Here is a 23,189-nt window from a genome sequence, read left to right as displayed (position 1 = left end):
ATGAATGTAATTGCTCAGCCCTTATGAGCATATTATGGTATGCACTGACTGATTATTTTAAGTAAGTGACTGGCATGTATGACAAAAAGAGTCTAGTCATGCCACCTCTGTTTTACTGGTGGGAAAGAAAGGGATGCTGAATGTGTATGAAAACTATTTATGAGTAAAGAAATTACTAAGTTCCCCAAATCCTGTTTGTTATTCTAGTGTGTGGTCAGTATGACATTTTGGTTGAAGCAAACATACAGTACAGCCTGGCAAAGAGTGTAAAACAGATAAAGTTACTTAAGCAAGTGCAAAAGCAGAAAATGAGACTGATTAGTATCACAAAATGAATACCCCAGTGATGACAACTGTGACTTATTATCTGAAAAACAATGATGGTGGCATTCAGAAAAAAATACAGAGAATGCGGAAATCTCAATATCTTCCTTAAATCATATATATATATATATATATATATATATATATATATATATATATATATGATTTAAGGAAGATATTTAGATTTCCGCATTCTCTGTTGGTTATTCCAATAGGTGGCCAAAGTGACATATTTGGTTGGAACAAAGGCAGCATACACTGTCTCTAGCACAGAATGCAAAGTAGATGTTCGACTGCACAAAAACATATGATGTGAATAAATAACCCTGAAAATATAGACATATGTAATTAGGCAAATGAAGAAAAGAATAAAATAGATTGAACAGTGGTTTATATAAAGTAAGGCAAATAGGCCAAGAGGGTTTATATTTTTAGGACAGGAGTAGTCAGGTAAGTACTGCTAGAACACCAGCATAATGTTATCATGGGCAATATAATGGAAAAGGAAGCTTGTTTGCTGATTATGACTTTTGGGATAGGTTAGAAAGCAGTGTATTATAAGTAAAATATATAAAATCATAGCATTCTAAAGGCTTTTATAGAAAGTGATTATGAATTCTGTAAACTGGCATGAACTATGATGCTATAAAAAGATAATTACGGATTTTGGTCATAAACGTAAAAGGATTCAGTCAATTAAATTTTGCTCTCAGTTTTCACCCCAAATAATAAAAGTATTTAAATGAAAATACAAATTATTTACAATTATGCATTTTTTTCTCCATAACAAATATGCTCCAATATTAAGAAGACCCAGAAATTCTGGCATTATATTATAATACCAGTAATTGGACAGTAGGAACAAGAATAATGACATTTTCAAGATAAATGGAATTGTATGCAATATAAAATGGAGAAATGAAAACATTATACTATAAATATTGTAAAATGTGCACTAAGAGTAATAAAGGTGTGTTAAAAACTTCATCTGGACCTCCATTCAGAACATAAATCCCACCTTCAGTAACCTTAAACTGAACTTGAATTCCATTTACAGCTTCTCATTCTAAAACAAAGAAACAACTAATTACAATCAAATTTTCAGGGCTGGAAGGGGAAACTTGTCATGTGCTGAAAAACAAAGACAGCTAATGTGATTATAATACCAAATCAGATGAGTTACAACAGCAAGTACTGGCAAAGGACAGTCCAATTTGGGATCCAGATACTAAGACAAGTATGACAGGTTCCATATGTACATTGCTGTGAGGCAATGCAGATTTCATTACCAACAAACACACATGCACACGCAAACACACATCTGGGGTATGTTACTGAGGCATACAGTTGGCTTAAAATGAGACCTCCAGCACCCGGATTTAGAACACATCTACACATAAGATAGCCTAAAACAAGACTGATTTTACATGAATAGTAAGAATGGAAGAATCTTCAAGAACCATGGAGACTGCACCATCACCAAGAGGGAGTTGCCAGCAATCACTTATTCAATCACAATGGAAAATCTGCTGTAAAGGGCTACCCCACCAGTGAAGTACTTCAGCAGCACAGATTCTGGCAGGCCACACTGCATCTCTCTTTTCTGAAGTACTGTGTTCTCTGACTAAAATCAGAGAAATCAGAATCATCCATTTGCAGAAGACCTCCATATATGAAATGGAATTCATCGCATAAGCAGCACATACATCAATTAATAACATGCTAATATTTCGGTGTGATACAATAATAATGAACTTTTACTTAAAAGGCATGATTTATTTAGTAACTAGCAGTATATAACTGAAGGAGGGTAAATGACACAGGCAGACGTCAGAAAAGACTTCTGATCAGGTGGTTGATCTGGTTAAACAACCAACAGAAAAGTACAGTTGTGTACCTACCATAAATGTAGATGCTTGAGTGTATTCACTGTTGCAGTCATTACACTTGGGTTATCCTGCTGGCAGGCTACCCGCAGTCGGCCTGAATTCCAAAGTCCTGTTCCGGCGTTGGTTGCTGTCGCCTCTTCCCTGACATCAGTGTGCCAGGGGTATATAAGATGCAGCTGACGCCATTTTCTTCAGTATTTCTTGCCCCAGATGTCAGGTGCCCCCAAGAAGGTAGGCAATACATATTGCTTATAAAAACATACAGAAAAATAAAAACAAAACCTTCATCTACAAGCAAATACACCACATAGGTTGTATAGGATAGAGAAGTATAGATAAGTCCCAGCAAAGAGAGGGGGATGGAGGGTGGGTAACCTGGACTGCAACAGTGAATACACTCGAACATCTACATTTATGGTAGGTACACAACTGTACTATGTTCATCGTGTTTCACTGTTGCAGTCATTACACTTGGGTTGAATCCCAAAGCTGAGGTAGGGCGGCTGGGTCTAAATAGGATTAGGAGTGGCTATGAGGCCCTGCAGAACTGCAGTGGCAAAGCCTGCTCTGGATTTAGAGTAAAGAGGTAAGTGATAATGCTTGGTAAAAGTGTGCACTGAACTCTAAGTTGCAGCCTCCAAAATTTCCTTGGTTGGTACTCCTCTGAGAAAGGCTGCTGAAGTGACTGCTGCCCTGGTAGAATGTGGCCTAATATTCTTAGGCACTGACTTGCCATGCTGTGCATAGCAGAAACATATACAGTGTCCTATCCATTTTGAAATAGTCTGCTTCGAGATAGCCTTTCCTTGTGATCCTGCAGCATATGCTACAAACAGTTGCTCAGTTTTTCTGAAAACTTTTGTTTTGTCCAAGTAGAAGCGTAGCTGCCTGTGTATGTCCAAAGACTGCAGAAGTCTCTCCCCTTTATTCTGGGGATTTCGATAAAATGTTGGCAAATGAATGGTTTGGTTAAGAGCCACACTGGATACTACCTTTGGCATGAATGTTGGGTTTGTCCTTAGAGAAACCCTGTCCGGATGAAAAATGATAAAAGGTTCCACTGCCATTAATGCCTGTAACTCTGAGACTTCTTGCTGAAGTTATTGCTAGGAGCAGAGCAGTTTTCCATGATAAAAATTTTATATCAGCTGTATTGGCTGGCTCAAAAGGAGGCAGTGTGAGCTTTTCTAAGACAAAGTTGAGGTCCCATGTACGTATCGGTGCTCTCCTTGGGGGTCTTATGTTTTTTGCCCCTCTGAGGTACTGTCTTAGCAGTGGATGAGAGAAAAAAGGAGGTTCCATATTGTAATGAGCTGAAATGGCAGAGGCATGGATCTTAATTGATGAGAAGGATAGGCCTTTGTTCAGCATCTCAGTTAGGTATTGTAAAATCTGAGGAATATTTGGAACAAGTGGTTCAAGTCCTTGTGCCTGGTTCCAAGCACAGAATCTCTTCCATTTTTCTGCATATGATTTCCTGGTGCTAGGCCTCCTGGCTTCCAAAATGACACCCATAACAGCTTTAGAGAGAAGTGTGTTCTGAATGGCTATATTATCTGCCATGCAGCCAGATTTAAGGTTCTGAGTGGCTGTGCAGGATCGGATTGTTTTGTTGAGTCAGAAGATGAGGAATTTGAAGTACATCCAGGCTGGGCCTTGAGACAAGCTCTTTAGGATTGGGTACCAGTGCTGGCGTGGCCAGTCTGGAACAATCAGAATAATTTTTGGCTTCTCTTGTCTGACTTTTAGAAGCACCTTGGGAAGGAGAGGTAGTGGTGGAAAGGCATAAACTGTTAGGGTTTTCCAGCTGAATGATAGAGCATCCACTTTCCATGCTTGTGAGTGATAAATCCTTGTGCAGAATCTCTGTAGTTGGCAGTTGTGAGGGGAGGCAAAAAGATCTATGTCTGGGCATCCCCATTTCCTTGTTATCATGCTGAAGACCTGTGGATTTAGTTTCCACTCATGAGGGTCCATGAGGTTGCTGCTTAGTTCGTCTGCCAGAGTATTTTTCTTTCCTGGCAGGAATTGTGCCTGCAGATGTACTTGATAGGTCAGTGCTGTGTTCCACAAAGTCATGGTTTGCCTGCAGAGGAGGTAGGAATGTGTGCCCCCTTGCTTGTTTATGTACCACATAACCGTAGTGTTGTCTGTCTTTAGTAATAGTTGTCCTGGATGTAGTAGATCCTTGAAGGCTGTCAGGGCATTCTGTACAGCTAGCATCTCTTTTTGATTGATGTGAAGATGCATTTGGTCAGTGGGCCACATGCCCTGAATACATTTTCCTGCCATGTGTGCCCCGCAGGCATAATCCGATGCATCTGTTGTTAGTGTCTGCCTGGCTGTGGGTAAAGTGAAAGGCTGTCCCTTGTTGTGGTGACAGGCCAGTGCCCACCATCGAAACTCCTGTTGCAGGCAGGGAATAAGAGTTATTATTGTTTCCAGGTTGTGGCAATGTTGAGTCCAAACACTTTTTAGGTACCATTGTAGCTTCCTCATATGCAGTCTTGCATATGGAATTAGCAGGATGCAGGATGCCATGAAACCCAAAGCCTGCAGGATTTTCCTTGCAGGTAGCTGGGTCTTTGTTGCCATCATTTGAAAGTAATGAGTCAGTTGCCTTTGCTTGTCTGGCATGAGATAAGCCATCTGGGCAGTTGTATTTAAGCTTGCACCCAGGAATATTATCTCTTGAGAGGGCACTAGTTTTGATTTCTTTTCATTTATTGTGTACCCTAGGCAAATTAGTAATATTTTTACAAATGCCAGATGCTTTAGTAGAATGTCCTTGCTCTCTGCTTGAATAAGGCAGTCGTCCAAGTAGGGATATATTTGAATTCCTTTTGTCTGCAAAATGCAATTACTGGTGCCAGGCATTTTGTGAAGACCCTGGGCACAGTAGATAAGCCAAAGGGCAGTGCAGAGAATTGGTAATGCATTGAGCCAGCTATGAATCTGAAGTATCTTCTGCAAGATTGTCTGATTGGGACATGCAGGTATGCCTCTTTTAGGTCCAAAATAACTAGCCAAGCCTTCTTGCCCAGCATGGGTAGAAGCTACTGCAGTGTTAACATTTTGAATTTTGGAACATCCAGGAAAGTATTTAAAATTTACAGGTCCAGTATTGGTCTCCAGGCTTTGTCCTTTCTGGGTACCAAGAAAAGTCTTGAGTAAAATCCTTGTCCCTGTTCTTGCTGTGATACTTTCTGAATAGCTCTCATGTCCATGAGAGCAGAAATTTGTTTTTGCGCCTCTGTCCATTGATTTTGTGGCAGGTCTGGCATACCTTTTGACCTTGGCAGGGTGTGAAAGTGGAACCTGTAACCCTGAGAAACAATATTCAGTACCCATTTGTCCTTGGTGATCATGTGCCAATTTTGTGAGAAAAGTGCTATTTTTCCCCCTAAGGGGGCTGCCAAAAGGTAAGTGCTTGGCATTTGCAGAGGGAAGTCATTGGGACTGTTTCCTATAAGGTTGTGATTTGTCATCTCCACCTTTAGGGGCTGAAGCATCCCATTGTTTAGGTCGGTATGAGCCTTGGGGCTGAGATCTGCCTCTTGGGCATCTGTATCTGCCTCTTTGTGGCCTGTCTGATACTGGAAAGGACCAATTTTTTGAAGGCCAGTTCCTGCTAAATCTAGGTGGCTGAACCTGTAAGAAATCCTTTACTGTCTGCATTGATTTTGCTTTATCCTCCATTTTCTTTAACACCTCTTCTGCTTTAACACCAAACAAAGTATCATGCTGTAATGGAGCATCCAATAATTTTGCTTTAACATGATCAGGTAAACTTTGTTCTTTTAACCAAGCATGCCTTCGAATGACAGAGCCTGTAACTGCGGCTCTGCAAGAAGCCTCTAATGAATCAAAACCACATTGCAGAGTATGCTTTTCCACTTGTTCAGCTGCATGCAATAGATCCTGCATTTCCTTATTGTCAGGACATTCTGAGCTTGTAAGCATTTTCTGTTTTAGCAAAGACATTAGGTATTGTTGATATTTAAGCATGTGAAACTGGCAGTTTACAGCCCTTACAGCTAAAGTAGCAGAGGTGTAAACTTTTTCCCCCCATCTATCCAGTGCTCTAGAATCCCTATCAGAGGGAACAAGGTTTTTTGCAGTGGAAGCCTTGACCCCTTTGGGACCCTGAGAAATTGTTTCTGGGTCAGCAGCAGGGTTTTTATAAAGAAATTTATGAGTCTGGGACCCAGTAGTACCTATCTGGCTTAGCTGGTGCAGGGGGTAAAGAATCAGGAGACAAACTGGATTCAGAAAAAACATCATCCACAATATCTAGTACAGGGGGGATAGCAAGGGGGCTGTGTTGAGGCAGTAAAAGAAAGTCTCTGAGCCTTTTCTTGGATTCTGAGTAATCCTGGCTCTCCCAATGGAAATGCTCCCTCATGGTGTGCAAGGTTTCCCCAAAAGAGTAATTCTCAGGAGGAGAGGCTGAAGGGATAGATTATTCAGCATCAGAGTCCTCATAGGGAGGAACAGAATATCCCTGCTCTGAAGAGGAATCAGAGGAAATAGAAACCTGGTCAGAGGAGTCATAGTCAGTGTCTTGCCTAGGCCTTTTATCAGTAGGGGGATGGGAACCCCTGATCAAAGTAATTAGGTCCTCGGCCATTTTAAGCATCTGTTTCTTTGGCATGGATGACTGTCCAGGAGAATGCTGTACTTGTTTCTTTGTCTTTAATGCTGTTTTAGACTTTGCCTTGGCTGCTGAAGTGGACTTGATAGCAAGCTGTGTATGTCTGAAAACACCCTCAGAAGCAGATGCCTGCTCAGCGGCTCCGGACCCATCTGAGGGAATAGTTTCCATAGGCCCAATACCTTGAGTTCCCAGAGGCCTAGTTGTCTCCATGTGGGAGTCGGAAGCGGCCTGTGGCTCTGAGGTAGCAGGTGTCAGGGGCTGCGAAAGTGCCTCACTGAGAACCGGCGAACCGGCGACTGGCCTAGAAGAGGCTTTGTCATCGGTTTTGGACCTCGGATGCCTGTCCTTTTCCTTGTCTTTGCATTTTTTATGAATTCCAATTGTCGGTTGTTCCAATGGCATTATGTAGTTAAACCTTCAGCCAAAGTAATGTAAAGCAAAATCAAACCGACGCTTAACAGTGCGTTGGTTGAAACTAGTGCAAAACCGACAACTAGCAACGTCGTGGTCAGGGCCTAGGCAAGGAAGAGTGAAAATCCTTATGAGGTATTTGCTTCCCACAAGAAATACAATTGTTAACTTTTACTGACATCGGTCTGGAGCAAGAAAAAGTTTCCCCAACGGGGTACTTAGCTTTATTGAAGACTTCGCTTCTGAAATTCAATTTCAAAAATCTCAGGAGTCAGCCGACCAGCACTTGCGAACTGCTTTTGTTTCAGGCACCGCATGGCAAGAAAGACTGAAGAAAATGGCATCGGCTGCATCTTATATTCCCCTGGCGCACTGACGTCAGGGAAGAGGCGACAGCAACCGACGCCATACCAGGACTTTGGAATTCAGGCCGACTGCAGGTAGCCTGCCAGCTGGATAACCCAAGTGTAATGACTACAACAGTGAAACACGATGAACATCATAAGCAACCAAGTTAAGGTACATTTCTCTAAAAATATACTATACAGAAATTGTCCCCCAGACTTGTTTTTCCAACAGAAGCAGACACGGAAATACACAAAATGAGAGTAACAATATGGCATTACATTTAACAAGGCAGGACACCTCAGTACAGTTTTGTTTATCTTGTACTTTGAAGTCCATTCCAACTGGGCACAACCTAAAAAGCAATTCAACATATGGAAGTTACACTTGCACAGATATATATACACATATGCAAAAACAAAGAAACATTTTATGAAAGCAATAGATTAACTTTAACAATTAATTTTGAAAGGTATTAGAATAAATATGTCATCAAAACAGGAAGCATAAAATGTATTGGTGGTGGAACCTAGAACAGCATGATTTTATTATCTGTCAATGTTACATAAAATTATAAGTTAATCCCCGGGTAGACCAATAATTTCAGGATGTAATGGCTTCTTGGAGAAGTGTGGGCATTTTTTTGATAAAATTCTTATCCCATGTGTTAAAAAGTTACTATCCTCTATAACACGTTCTTCTTATTCAATACTCTAGCTTCAGGCTGTGAAATAGTGGCAGGATTGTTACTGGGTGGCAATGGATATGCAAATTTTGTCTACAAGTATAAGACAGACTTGATTTAGAAGCAGTTCTCTACTTTCTGAAAGATCTGCCACATGCTCATTTTACTTTGGATTTGATAAAACTGAGTTTATCTTTTTTTTCTATTTGATGCAGAGTTGTATATACAAATACAAGATATAGTAATGGAGGTCCCTTTGTTCGTAATTAGGCAAACATTTTTATGGGTTTATTTGAAATTACATATGTGCACGTATGCGAGTCTTTTGATTAAATTGATGTTTGCTGTTTATACACAAGGGGAACCCCAATGATTTTTTGTGAAAACTAATGAGTTTTAAGTTATATTTACAGGAAAAAGTAGTTCAGAAATAATTGAATTTTTAAATTTGGTTTTATATCTAAAAAACAATGTGATAAAAAACATGTTACTTAAAAAGGCTACATCAGCTATATCTTTACATGAATAAAAATGCCACCTTCAGCATACATTAACAGTTCTCCCAAAAGGAGCGCTATTAAGATCTAGAAGGCTTTGCAACAAATGACTAGATTTTTTTTTATATGAAGCACAGTATTTAGACAAACTGTTTTTTTAACGGAGGTCAATCAATAGAATCGGTGGCAGAAGCATATTTGAAAGTTTGCCAAAATAATAGGAAAGAATTGCCAAATGATAAGTGATTATTAATAGAAATGCAAATTGGAACATATCTCAGTAAGAGTTTATTTTTCATCAGAGTATTCACTGTTTACAAAAGTGCTGGTAACCCTGAAAAGAGAATACTGGTATATATAATATGAAGATTTAACATTTAGAGAGGGTATATTAAGTATGATGGTTTCTTATAAGAGAGAAAAAAGATTAGGTGCCATACTTGTGCACTACAGAAGAAATACAGTAAAAAATAATTAATATGTCTATTTCCCAAGGCAATTATTCATGGAGATCGTGTGATATTTGAAGTATGCTACAAATAATATTAAAAACATTATTAGTGAAAAGTTTATACTTCAGGATTACCACACTTGTTAAACAAATGGTGCAATTTACTTATTCCTTATCTCCATGGTTTAACTTATATAGGACAAACAAAAAATGGAAAAATATACAGCAGCACATACTGCATACACAGCAAGTACAAATGGGAGAAAGAATTGCTTAAGAAAGATACTGAGTTAATTTCAAAGCTAAAAATAGTTATTTTGGACTAAATAATGAACCAAACTGGAAGCATTGCTTTTTTTTAACTGTAATGAATCATGTGATTTTTTCTTTCATTTTTTAAATTTAATTTCTTTCTTTCTTAGAGTCATAGACAGTGTGTTATTGCCAAAACACATTTTATAGCGGTAGCTACAGCCATGGTTTATGTAATATTTTTATGCAGTAGTAGTAGCATGAAAACAATTTAATCTAAACTCTCATCCCAAGAACATCCATGTAAAAGGTACAGCTTTGATGGCTATCATTCTAAAGGACAGCTGAAACCCTCATTTCCAAAGATCAGATAGACTTGCTACGCATACCTTTCAACCTGCACACACTGAAAATAGGTACAAAGGCTCTCAAAAAGTAGAAAAATTGAGTCCAGACACCTAACTGGCAAAACATTTCAATATCAAATAATACAAATCTCTTCCCACTTCCAGCAGAATTTGGGGATACTACTCAGAAACACAAGTTTAGGAAACTAAGAGTGAAAAAATGAAACAAAAAATATAAGCATATTATCAAATACTGTGCAAAATCCTGCAAACGGTAATGAATGATATTGCAAACCTCTACCTCACAAAGTGACTTATTTTTGCTTCTGAGAAAAGGCTATGTAGCAAGTAGGTCTTCTTTCTTTAAATTACTGGTGTCACCAGTTATGTCAGTAAAGTAGTGTGCTTTCCTGTGGACTAAACATCCCCGAAATCATGTACGGTTGTGTGGATGTTGGGAGGGATTCAGAAAACCATGTGAAGGAATAGCACGCCTGAAAATAGGAAGCACCCCAACAATCATGAAGATTCAAAATTTAGAAAGGGTATATTAAATCATGTGAAGTGTGTAAACCAAGCCTCAAAACAGGTACAATTGAGAGATCTGCCTCAGAGAGAACTATGACTTATGACTGGGATATGACGGTAAAGGAAGAGGTCTGCAGCTATGAATTTCATAGTGCTCATGGACCTTACAATTTTTAAAACATTCACTCTTTTACAGTGAGGTACTTAGCCTGCATAGAAGCTAGGTGGAAACTGTGTCCCATCTTTTAATGAACAGCCTTATGACAAATCATACTTTCAGGTGGTTACAGAATCAAGCCATCTTGGCAGCAGTCAGAAGAATGGTAGCCTAACCTTACTATAAGTTCCAAATAAGGCCTGTCCAAAACAGGATTTCACCACTAAAGAAAGCAAAAGGAATCTCTGTTTTACCTCTTACTGAATTACCTGCATGATTCACAGACCTACTCTGATGTCAACATTACACTCAGAGCATGGAAACCCAATGAGAGTGGTGAGAAAACAGTTTTCTAATATGAAGAATCAATTTAGGGATTGTCATCTCCAGGGCCCAAAGTAACAAGAAAGCTTTTTCAAAGCCACATAAAACAAATACTTAAGGGAACCTAAGCACAAAGATGGTAGCATCTTTGAATGTTACATAAGGAGTGGTCCTGAAGAGCTTCTATCTTCTTGAACCAAAAAGCTAATCAAATGGTTTGCATGGCTGACCAAAGAATGTGGCAATCAATCTACAGATGAAGGAAAACACCTGAGAAACATTTTTGTTAAACAAGAAACATCTTCATTGAATTATCACTTATGAAAAGGCAATCATGCATTTATATAAGTGAAAACAAAACATATTGACATAGTTTCAGTTGCAAACATTGTGTCATATATAATCTTCTATACCATCATTGTCAATCACACAGTACATAGCTCATTCAATTCCTGCCTTCCCTTAAACCTCATTCCTCCTCCAAAACATTATTCTGTTGGTATTGTTCCCGCAATTCCCATTTTTTCTATGTAATTTTCTGTTCATACCCTTTTCTAAAGATCCCACTTTCAGTTCTTTTATCTCTGTTACTATATTTACTACTTCTAGTATGGTTGGTTTAGACTTTGATTTCCATTTTCTAGTACATGCTTTTTTTGACAGCCACTCAGCAAGACTTTACTAAGTCTGGACAAGTCCTATTCTGTATCACAGCTCAAAAAACATCATTTCCTTTGTTATACCAACTTGCTCAGCCAGTATTTCTGACAGAGTAGCCTGCAGGGATTTTTTAAAGTCTGCCAACTTATTATACTCCCAAAAATATAGTCCCAATTATTTTTTTTTTCTCCATCACACATCCAACATTTGCAATCTGCCTAAGGAAAAATTCTTTGGAGCCTTCTTGGGGAATAAAATACTTATGCAAACACTTCCAAGCAAAAATCCTTAATCGTCTAGACTTTGTTGCATATTTGGGATCCATGCATATATCCTCCCATTGTTTCTTTGTGAAATGCTTATCCAGTCTCTCTTCCCAATCCTTTCAAACCTTCTCTGATTGATTCCTACAGTTATCATGCAATATTTTATATACCCTACTAATTATCCCTTTTTTAACAGCAGTTCCTGTTCTAGATTATACTAAAAAGTACAAGTGCTGGTCTTTCTCTTAGGATCCCCCTATTCCTTTCTCTTTGTCTATACTCTGATATCAATCCCTGATATGGAAGGCAATCTCTAGGCTGCAGTTCAAATGTATTCTTATCCTCTTCCCATTCTACTTTTCCCTCTCTGTTTGCTTCCGATACCTTGGTTTCTTTGCCAATTTTCTCCAGTAAATTCTAGTCCCTCTTCCTTATTCTCTGTAAACCTAACTGTAGTCATCCCTATTGCCTGAATCTCCTCTCTCCATTTCCATATTAGCTTAGTTCTTAGAATACTTTCTGCTACTTTATGTTTGTTTAATGTTATTTTTCTTAAGTATCTGCATCAAACATCCCAGTCTATCCAGTCTATCCATATCTCTTGAGCTTTTCACTGGTTTCATCATCATCCCTTTCCATTTTGAATTACAACTTTCTGTGTGTGCTACGTATTACAGCCTTAACTGTGTAGTTCTGAAACATCCCTTCAAATCAGGTAATCCCAAACCACCTTCATTATTAGAAAGAGCAACCTATCCCACTTGACTCCTGACCTCTTCCCCTCCCTGATAAAATTCTTTATTAATTGCAATCTACAACATCTCCTCTAGTTAATAAAAAATATGTCTGACCTTTGTATAAAACAAAAGGGACTAAAACCATTTTTACTGCTTGCATCTTGCCATCTATATCCATAAAACAGAACTTCCAGTTTCCGAGTTTTTGCATTGTCTTTTGCTAATCGCTTCACACACATCCTTACCTGCCATAACAGAATCATTTTATCCTTTTTTCCTAAATACTTCATTTTATCATGTCCCCATAAATATGACTATCATTCAACCAATTCATGAGTGGGTATATAGTTTACAACTATTGCCTTTGTTCTAGCTTCATTAATTTTGTATCCCAAAAAGGCTTGAAACAGTCTCAGAATGTTCCACAACACTGAGATATCCTTTTTCTGGTTTAATCATGTACAAAATAACAACATCTGCAAATAAAGTAATTTTTGTTCTTGATTACGATACCAATTATATCCTTGAATTTCTGAGTCACATATTTTCTTTGCTAATGGTTCTAAATATAACAACAGCTCAGAAACTTGAGAAAATACTCCACTGGCAAATTCCATCTATGGCACAGATAACAGAACACTGAGGAGGAATGTACCAGAGTGTCCAGCACGGACTGAAAAATATGCTTGTAGAAGTGGCACCTATTGCATTCCATAGATACAGATCATTTTACATTTGGATATTTTGCTTGTATACTTTGTTCATTCACTTATATTACTTAAAGTCTCTCTTCTCCTCTTTCTTCTCTGATCTACTTAGCGCCACAAAAAATAAATAAATAAAATAACACTGCTGCCAGCTGAAGAAACAAGTTTCTGATATTCAGCAATATTCATCCACCTATTTTTAATATCAGTTTTATCAGTCCCAGGGTCATGGGGGAAAGACAACCTATCTTTGCAAGCTTCAGGCACAAGGCAGGACATTCATCCATCACAGGACACACCTAAGGAAAATTACAAGATTCAAGTACAGTGTATTGCTGCAGCAATGTCAGGACAGTGTCCAAGATGATATACAAATGTAGAGACAAATTTGTGTACACCAGTGCCTTGTGACATCATCATCATCATCATCAGGGAAGTAGACACAGAAACATGACCCTTTGTCAGACAGACAATTCCAAGATATAAAAAGGTATTCCTGCATGACTTGACAGACTTCCATTGTTCTTCTCTCTCATGGCCATACTTGCAGCAACTTTACTGTAGTCACACAAAAGTAGTAACTTAAAGGTCTTTTAAGATACAGTTACCTCAAACTGGCTATATAGATTTTAAAAATTGCAGTACATAAGTACAAAATGTTTGAGAAACAGTCCCTCAAAAATAAAATAATTCAGCAACTTGTAACTTAACTTTCATAGTGCACACAGTGGCATGTTATACAATGTCACACATATACATTGGCTTTAGGGGAACTAAACTGAAAATAATAGGCAAGATTTTCCTTCTTAAAACGAGGCAGTTTTGTGGACTGCTAAATAAAGCTGCACATGCCCCCCCCCAATACAAAAAATAGAAGAGTTGGAAAAATGTTAAAGGCAATTTTAATGTTTATACATACCTTATAAATGACTTACTGCACTTAATAATGATGGATGATGGGACAAATCTTTCAATAAAAAATAAAGTTGCTTACTTACCATAAGGACGCATGAACTGCAGTGGTGGTGCTGCGGTAGCGTTGTCGCCTCACAGTAAGACGTCCTGTTCGATTCTCAGCTAAAGCGTCTTCTGTGTGGAGACATGCATGAATGGGCGTACCTTCATTGAAGGTTGTGCGTCAGAGCTGGTAACTCGGCAAGTAAAAATCTACTGCCAATCATTAGCGGACCGGAGTATCGCTGTGGCGACCCCTAACCAGGAAAAGTCGAAAGACACAACAACTTACCATAAGGACACATCTGACCCATCTTTCATAACTGGACGGACTATATCTGCAGGAAGCATCAGGACCACTTGGTACTTGAAGGCCTTCAGGTTGCAAACTCCCTTCCCAGCTCTCTTCATGCCCCTTATCTAGCTGTTTTCCAGTTTTGTGGCACATGAACACACACATTTAAGTAATTCTTCAAGAGACTAAAGATAATCTCCAGAAGAAAGAAAGAAACAAAGAAAAAAATAGAAGTCAAGCAAGCATAATTACCTTAGACTTAGTCAGGGCTGAAGTGGTTGGAGCACAAATGCCCCACATCTGGTTAGGTAGAAAAATGTTTCAAAAATTGGTATGCACTTCATACAGATCTGTCCTTATGGTAATTACAAAACTTTTATTTCTGGTAGGTGGCAACGCTTCTTTAGGTAGGAGAGTGCCTTGCTACCATAAAAAAGTGGGCCTAGTTATGTGACCATCCATTTGACAACAGTACCCCCTAACAATACTCTGGCTCTGGAAGTGATGTTCAATTTATAGTATTTGACAAAAGTGATGAGGTTAGACCACACGGCTGCTATGAAAATATCTTGCACAACAGCATTCCAGAAGAAAGTTGCAGAGGAAGTCACTGTTCTTTTGAAATGCATTGTTGGTGACAGCATGAGCAGAATTCTGTCTCTGTGAGGTAAAAGAAAATTTTTATACAATCTGAGAACCACTTGGAAAGATTAAATGAAAATTATGTACATACTGTAATGATTTGCATCCACATATCTTAGCCTTCAGAATTAGATGCCACAGGCTCTAGTCAGCTCGGCAAAAGAAACTTTCCCAGACTCTAAACTCCTCCCCTTCATCCATAATACTTAGCATAGTCTCTAGCATCTCCAGAGCCCAACTCTGCTTTGTGAAGCACCTACACTTAAGCACATACAAATGACGATGGGAAAAAACCCTCCCAGATCTCATCCACCAAAGATCAGCGGTGCATTAAGTCAATTCTCTGTTACATTTTAAGTAACAAAACACTATAAACAATCTAGGCAGCATGACCATAGAAATATTGGAAACCAGTCTATTGAGACACAGGGGACACTGGTTATCTGTTTTTATTAACTTGGTTGTAACCAAATAAAATCTTAAATGCCTACACACATCCATTGTGTATAAGAGGTATTCTCCTTTATTAGAGTACTTGGGAAGTTTACAAACTGGCTTAATTACTTTCTGTGGCTATCTTAGACAAAAGAAGGGTTAGTACACAGAGATATTATCTGTTAAAAAGGGGATTTACGTACAATGCCTGTATTCTGAAAATGCGGCTGATTTGACTGCAATCACAAAGGAAGTTTTCTAATAAAAAAGCTTTAAACCTGCTCTAAAAAGGTTGGCTCAAAAGAGGATAACGTCCACATTTCCAGAACAAATTTTAAAAACCAAGAAAGGATGGATTCCTTAAAAGAAGGACTTATCAAGGAAATGCTCCAAAGTCACTATAAAAACCTTTGCAGAGGCTAAAAAGCTGAACCCCTGAGGAAAATTAAAGATAACTGCTAAACGAACTTTAATACTAGACACACTTAAAGCTGTGTCAAAAATCTGAGCAAAATAATTTAAAATTATTAATAGGCTAAAACCAACAACCCCCTCAGCCAATAAACTACCTGCTGAATACTTAAAAATATCTGCAGAGGCAATTGCATATTCAGTATCAATTCTCATAAATTACTCTATTAGAGAAAACCTAGTCCCTCAACTTTGGAAAATCTCATACATTACCCCACTACATAAAGGGGGCAACTATAAAGAATTTACCAGTTACCGCCCAACTGCTATTTTATCTCCCCTCTCCAAAATCCTTGAAAGGTGCATCCATACACAAATCATGACCCATCTAAACACCAATAATCTACTTACTCCAACTCAACATGGTTTTAGACCTTCCCACAGCACCACTACTGCCCTTACTTCATTTACCCAAACAGTAAACACTCATAGAAACAACTGAAAATTTGTATCAGCTATATTTTTTTATCTCTCCAAAGCATTTGACATGGTTAATCACGACAAACTAATCAACACTCTCTCAGAACTAAATCTTAGCAACCCCACTATTTTCCTGGTTCAGAAGCTATTTAACTGACAGACAGAAGGCTGTTAGATGGCATCTAGAACTATCACCTCTACTACCCGTTTCACTAGGAGTCCCACAGGGTTCCATCCTTGGACCTCTGCTGTTTTCTTTATTTACCAATAAACTTCATACAGCTACACTACATGCTCCAGTCATCCAATATGTAGATGACTCAGCACTTATCTGCACCTCTTCCTTCCTCCATGAATTTCAACAACTAACTCAGGCCTCCTTTCTCTCTGTAGAAAACTGGCTTATAGAGTCACAACTAATATTAATTCCCAACAAAACTAAACTTCTTATATTTCTACCCACACAAAACTCAACACATAGCCCAATATTTAACATCACCTCTAGTAACAGTACAGTCATATCTTCAATCAACTACACCAAACTGCTGGGGGTTGAAATTGTCAGCAACATGAAATTCGACATACATATATCCCTAACTATTAAAAAGTACACAAAAAGCTAGGTCTCCTATATAGAAAAACAATTCCTAACAGACAGCACCAGAGCTACTACAGCTCATACTCATCTTATTTCCACCCTGCTCTATGCCTCCCCTATCCTCACCAACATTAGAAAAGCAGACCTATCCAAGATGCAATCTTGCTACAACAAAATAGCCAATTCGCAACTAATTCTCCCTTTAGAATACATCACTGCATTCCTCTCAAACAGCTCCACTGGCATGAACTTCCCCATCTCCTTTTACATAATCAACTCACACTAGCCCAGTATTATCCTGACAAAACCCCTTCCCTTCAAAACATACTACACCCATGCACCAAAACAAGACTTCTCAAATCCAACCATAAACCTCTTCTACAAGTATCTAAAACCAATAACTCTGCAGGTGATTCCCTCTACAGCAATACTATTGCTAGGCAATGGAACAGACATCCCCCTAGCATTACAACCATGGCTTCCACTACCACCTTCAAAACAGCCCTAAAATTTCATCTGCTAAACTCTCAACTACGTAACTGCAATACCCCCAGATAACTTTTTGAAAACCTTGCTTTCCTCTACCCAGTTCCTCCCCACCAACACTTACTAGTCATAACATGTCACCACTCTTCTTTAACATCCTTCTAACTCTGCCTTTCCTCCTACCTTTTTCCCTGCCTTTACTACCTCTTTAAAACGTATCAATCAATTAAGCCAATTCCCAACTTTGATTCCTGAAGAGCTAGGTATAGACTACAACTTTATATACACTGATTCATACTGAAACTACAGCTTATATATTATGTTTTACTCAGCTGATAGCTCACATAACTCATCTTTAATAAAACTTGACTACTGAATTTTACTGTAATCCTAAATTATGTCCACCAACTTGTCTACCATAAAATAATCTGTGAATGAAATTGTCAGTTTTGTAACAGTTCTTAAATTTTCTGCCAATGGATGTAATATGCTATTAATTTAATTTTATTGTAATGTGGAGCTTTTCTCCCCAGGCCTCTGCTAAAAAAGGAACTGTGTCAAGTCAGACTTTCCTGGTAAAGAAATGTAAAATAAAATAAACAAATAAAAAAAATCACAGGATCTAGTCTCTGAGTAATCGCCCATATAGTAAACCAAGTCCACTGTGTCGTTCCAATGCTGGGTCTCTGGACAGATTTAAAGGTATGAACAATGCCAGGAGGGTATGAACATCCCTGACATTACCAGAAGTGGAGTAACCACACAAGTTACCTACAAGGAAAAGGTCTGGAAAGGCCTCACAAGTAGATATCCTGCCAGAAGATAAGGACATATCAGTACCAAACTTGTCAAAGCCAACATGTGCTGTGTAAATGTCTTCAGCCTTCTGCACTGTAACTTTCTAGATAAATATCATAATAAGGTGTAATGGGGAGGCACAAAGGAGTCCCTGTGGGCTAACTCTAGATCAGTGTCCTTGGACTTCCCTAGCTAGGAGGATTACAGAAAAAAAACAGCTGATACATCTGTTGTTGGTCAGGGATGCAAAAAAAAAAAAAGGTTGCAGCAAGACTTCCCTTACTAAACAACATTCAGGTGACCAATGAACTGAGTGACTACTTGCCAGGCAACATCAGTGCCTACCTGTGGTGAGTTTGCTCCTCTGTTTGGTTTACATGGGCTAGTTCTTCCACCTCTACATCTGGGGGGTTGATTTTCTCTGGAAAGTCCTTTCCTTTTCCTTTTAAAAAAAGGGTACCACTGACACATGATTTTTTAAAGACTTGCTGCCTAGACTTGAGGAACTCCATAAAATCTTATGCCAACTTGAAGATATCCTGAGAGGTAGCCTACATAATGGTTAGGGGCTGAAGAAACATAACCAACTGTTTGGGCTTCAGAGTTCTGGGTCTGTGGTCTGCCTTAGAGGCCTTGAGATGTAGGCAGACATCCAAGACCTTGACAAAGTCTCCTCAGACTTCATCCTTTATCAATAGTGTGAGATACTGTCCTACTCAATACTAACAATAAGCTTGTCAGACCCAGAGAGTGCAAACAGGCAGTTTGACAGACCACCTCTATAACAGTTTCAGCTTGCAAACACATGCAGTATGTTGGTGGTGTTTATCTTCCAGTGGTAGAGTGCCAGAGGCCATAGCTAAACAAGGCATTCGATAAGGAGGCTGCAAATGTGGCTAGCTAATACCAGTACCTCCAGTCTAGAGGGAGTTACCAGAGTCCATGGCACCACCATTCATACTGGCCATCAGGTGTCTTCAGGCAAAAACTCTCAGAGTCAGTATTGCAAGTCAATCGAGAAGATCATCACTATGTTTTTACCAAAAGAGTCTGGAGCCATTTCCCTGTTGCAAATTTCTTGAGCAGCAAGAGAAATCTGAGCACACCAGAAGCTGCACTAAGCATTATGGGTAGAAGACAGGAGTTAGTGTCAATAAAATGTTCTCCTGACTAGCTGACTCTAGCATACAGTATATAATCCTGAAAAAAAAATAAGAATGTGACTGTGTTAGATGTTTGGATATCTGCAGACCCTTTTTTGATAAGCGAATGCAAGAACCAACAGCAGCAAAATTGTAAGACAAACCACAAGAGCAGGATTGCAGGAAACAGAGCTTTATTCCGGTACCTCGGCCCACTGGCCTTCAAAGGAATAAAAAACTTCACCAGAAACCACATATATACTGGTGCTGCATAGTAATTAAACAATTACATAATTAAGTGATAAAGAGATTCAGCACATGACATGAATTAAAGAAACAAACACCATTCTTAAAAACACTAACAATAGAGTAAATAGAATATCAAAATTACTAAATATTTAAATTCACTTCTAAATTTAGACCTCGAGGTTTCAAAGTATTATATTTCAAGATAAATCTACTCTCTAAATTTAATAAGCTTTGTAAAAAATTGCCTCCAGAATATGCACTTGGTTTAGCCAAAGCACAAAAAAATAATGAATCAACTGACCCATTGTGCACATTATAAAAATGGTCAAATATCGGGCTATCCATTCTAGCATTGCGTACATCACCAATGTGTTCTAATATGCGAATTTTAAGTTGGCGTTTTGAAAAAATCCCAATGTATACAAAAAATCAATCTCAAATATAGACATGAATAAAATTGCATAGGTCGGGGCAAAACTAGCTCCCATTGCAGTGCCATTTATTTGAAGAAATATTTTTTTATCAAAAGAAAAATAATTGTGGCTGAGTGCAAACTCTAGAAGTGAAATTACAAAGGAAGTCCGTGGACCTTCTCCCAAAATGCTCTGTTTCCTGCAATCCTGCTCTTGTGGTTTGTCTTACCTTTTTTGATAAGCATAAGTAGTCACTTATTGTAAAGTCTTAAATCTTACTAAGACAAGACCTCAGTACCCTATAGGCTGCTACTCAGTGAAGAAGGTAGTTGCCTTAATTAGTGTAGGAGAGAATGGAAATACTGGGAGGATAAATGTTGGTTTACATTGTCAATTTAGACATGAAGGATGCATTTGTCTTAGGATACACACCTAGTGTTTGTATAACGTCTGTAGCTTGGCAATTCTTCCATTAAAAATGATGATCACCAGAAACAGCATTTTCCAACTTAAGTATTTCAGACTGACCTCTGCCTCCAGTTCAAAGGGCGACTTGATGGGTGTTTCTAAGATAAAATAAAGATCTTAAGGTGCGACTGGTCTCTGATCAAAGGTAAGTCCTTTCATCCATCCCTAACCCACCTTTTCCTATTTTTACACACGGGGTTGGGGTGTCAAATAAACAGTGACCATCATCAAGAGCCAATATACACACTACTAGGTGGCTGGCCCTCATTTGTTCCTCCATACCATAAATGTATATTAACACCTACAGCCAATTTAGTGTGTCCAATCCACCTACTGCATGTCCCTGGAACTTTGGGGTATACAGAAACACCCAGAGAAAACCCACACAAACACAGGGAGGACATACTGACTCTGCTAAGGTTTCCCAGTGGAAAGTCAAACCAGAGAACCTCTTACTGTAAGGCAACAATGGTACTTGCAAGGCCACTGTGTTGTAAAGGCAAATACCCTTGAGAAAATCATATAGACACTTAACCAATGACAGGAAAGTGGACTGGGTATTCTGCAGGAAAGCAGAAATTGTTGCCAAGTGCACCTCTTCAGTAGAGTAGCTGATGCACTTGTTGAAGAGTTCCATGAGGTAGTAGAAGCTTCTCCAAAAGTTGACCTTGAGTTCAGACCACTCAGCCATCTGATTTATGAAGTGCTTCCATTTGCCCTTGCATGCCTTTCTGGAGGGATTCTGCAATGATGCTATAATTTCCATTATTTTCTACAGATAAGCTAGTCACATAATCAACATAACAAAAATCCAGATGATATGAATCAATCCTTTTCTATCTCTAGGACACTCAACTGCAGGTTCAAGTCAGCTCACCACCAAACACCTTCCCAAACTCTATTTCCTTCCTTACTCCCACAGTGTTTTGTGCCTGCTTCATTCTCTACACCTTCAAAGTTTTGTGTCTAAAGGTTGGCAATTCAGCAATGGACTGCATATCTACCCATCTACCAAAAAAAAAGCCCATATCGCAAGCCTAGTCTTTTACCAAGGTAAGGGGGATGGTGGTGGGAAGAGGCAGTTGTTGAAGAATGGACTCATACCATCTAGATTTATCATTATGGTGTGTATATAACTTTCCGAGATGCACAAATCTCCTAGGGCAGAGTCCACAGCTTGACTTCTTGGGTGGCTATCACAGAATCCCATCCAAAATGACAACACAAAGTAGCACATTGTGAAGGAATGGATGGAAAATCAAATTGCATCAGTGCAAATATCTACAGAATAATTAGCTAAGAAATGAATTTGGTAGTTCAATAAACCTTTGGAGGAGAAAGCATGTTTTCAATATTTATTATGGCAATCATGCCAAAGTCAGTTTGGATACACTCTGCCATAACTTATTTTGCATGAAATATATGGAAAAACTAACTTCCTATATAATGGAGTTTCTTTCAAGTAAATAGACTTAATTGCCTGTGGACATCTAAACAATTAAGATTTAAAAATTAAGTACCTACCATAACAACAGATCTGTATGGTAATGGTGTATCCTCCTCTACTGCTAAGACTATAGCTTCACACAGTTAGCTCAGCAGCAATACAAACTTTCTCAGACTTCAACTCTCACTTCTAACTAAATCTCTTGCTCTCCACCTTCCTCTTCAGATAGGAATAGACTGCTCGGAGCACCTCTCCACATTGCTCACAACCCATATATACATTCTCAATCTCCCTCCTGCCAGGTCAGGGGAAGGTTGGCAGGGACTGCTGGAGATGAACTATGACCATGCAGTTCAGCTGTTATGTTAGGTATGTAACTTTCAGATCTGACTTGATCTGGTTCATCCTCTTCTACTGCTAGTACAGAATCCCCACCAACCAACCTGGCTGACTCTTGATAGGAATACCTCCAATATTAACATCTCCAAAGGACAAATGAGACCTGGAAATTCCATCAAACATGTGCTTTGCAAAAGTGCCCAGAGTCTCCCACATAGCAGCTACACATTTATCATCTATGGAAGAAACTGCTTTAGTAGAATGAGCATTTGGCTCACTCAAAAAGGAGAAGGGAAGGGAAGTGAAGGGATTTGTCTTGCATAAACAAATGTAATACAATTACGTAGCCATCTTGCAAACTTTACTTTTGAAGTTTTAGTACTCAATCTACTGGTAAAAGCAGAAGCAAGTAAGTATTTACTTTTGTACATCTTCCTGCTGCTAGGCATGTGGGCAGAAGCAAGGATATGGACCACCTTCACAAGGAAAGCTGTGTCCCTAACCATAATCAGAAGTGGAGATACTATGCAACAAGTCACAGAAAATGAAGATCTAGGTGAGGTTTGCCTGATGGTCAGGTGAGAAGGACTCTGACAGACAGTACCCTGAAATGCTTCTCTAAGACATCAGACCATACTATTGGAAACTACATTTGACAAATCCAATATAGAGCAATGCAAGTGACAATGGATGTGCCTTCTGTAGAAAACTGGGAATCACAGGAAAAGAAGGAGATGTATACAGGAGACCTGGGGGATACTTCTGGTCTAAGGCATCCCTGGTTTGTTGTCTCAG

Source organism: Protopterus annectens, chromosome 12.part0 (genome assembly GCF_019279795.1).
Source record: "Protopterus annectens isolate FY-2018-M chromosome 12.part0, PAN1.0, whole genome shotgun sequence".
Lineage (NCBI taxonomy): Eukaryota > Metazoa > Chordata > Ceratodontiformes > Protopteridae > Protopterus > Protopterus annectens.
The sequence above is the reverse complement of the archived record's forward strand: the minus strand, read 5'-3'. Positions refer to the sequence as shown.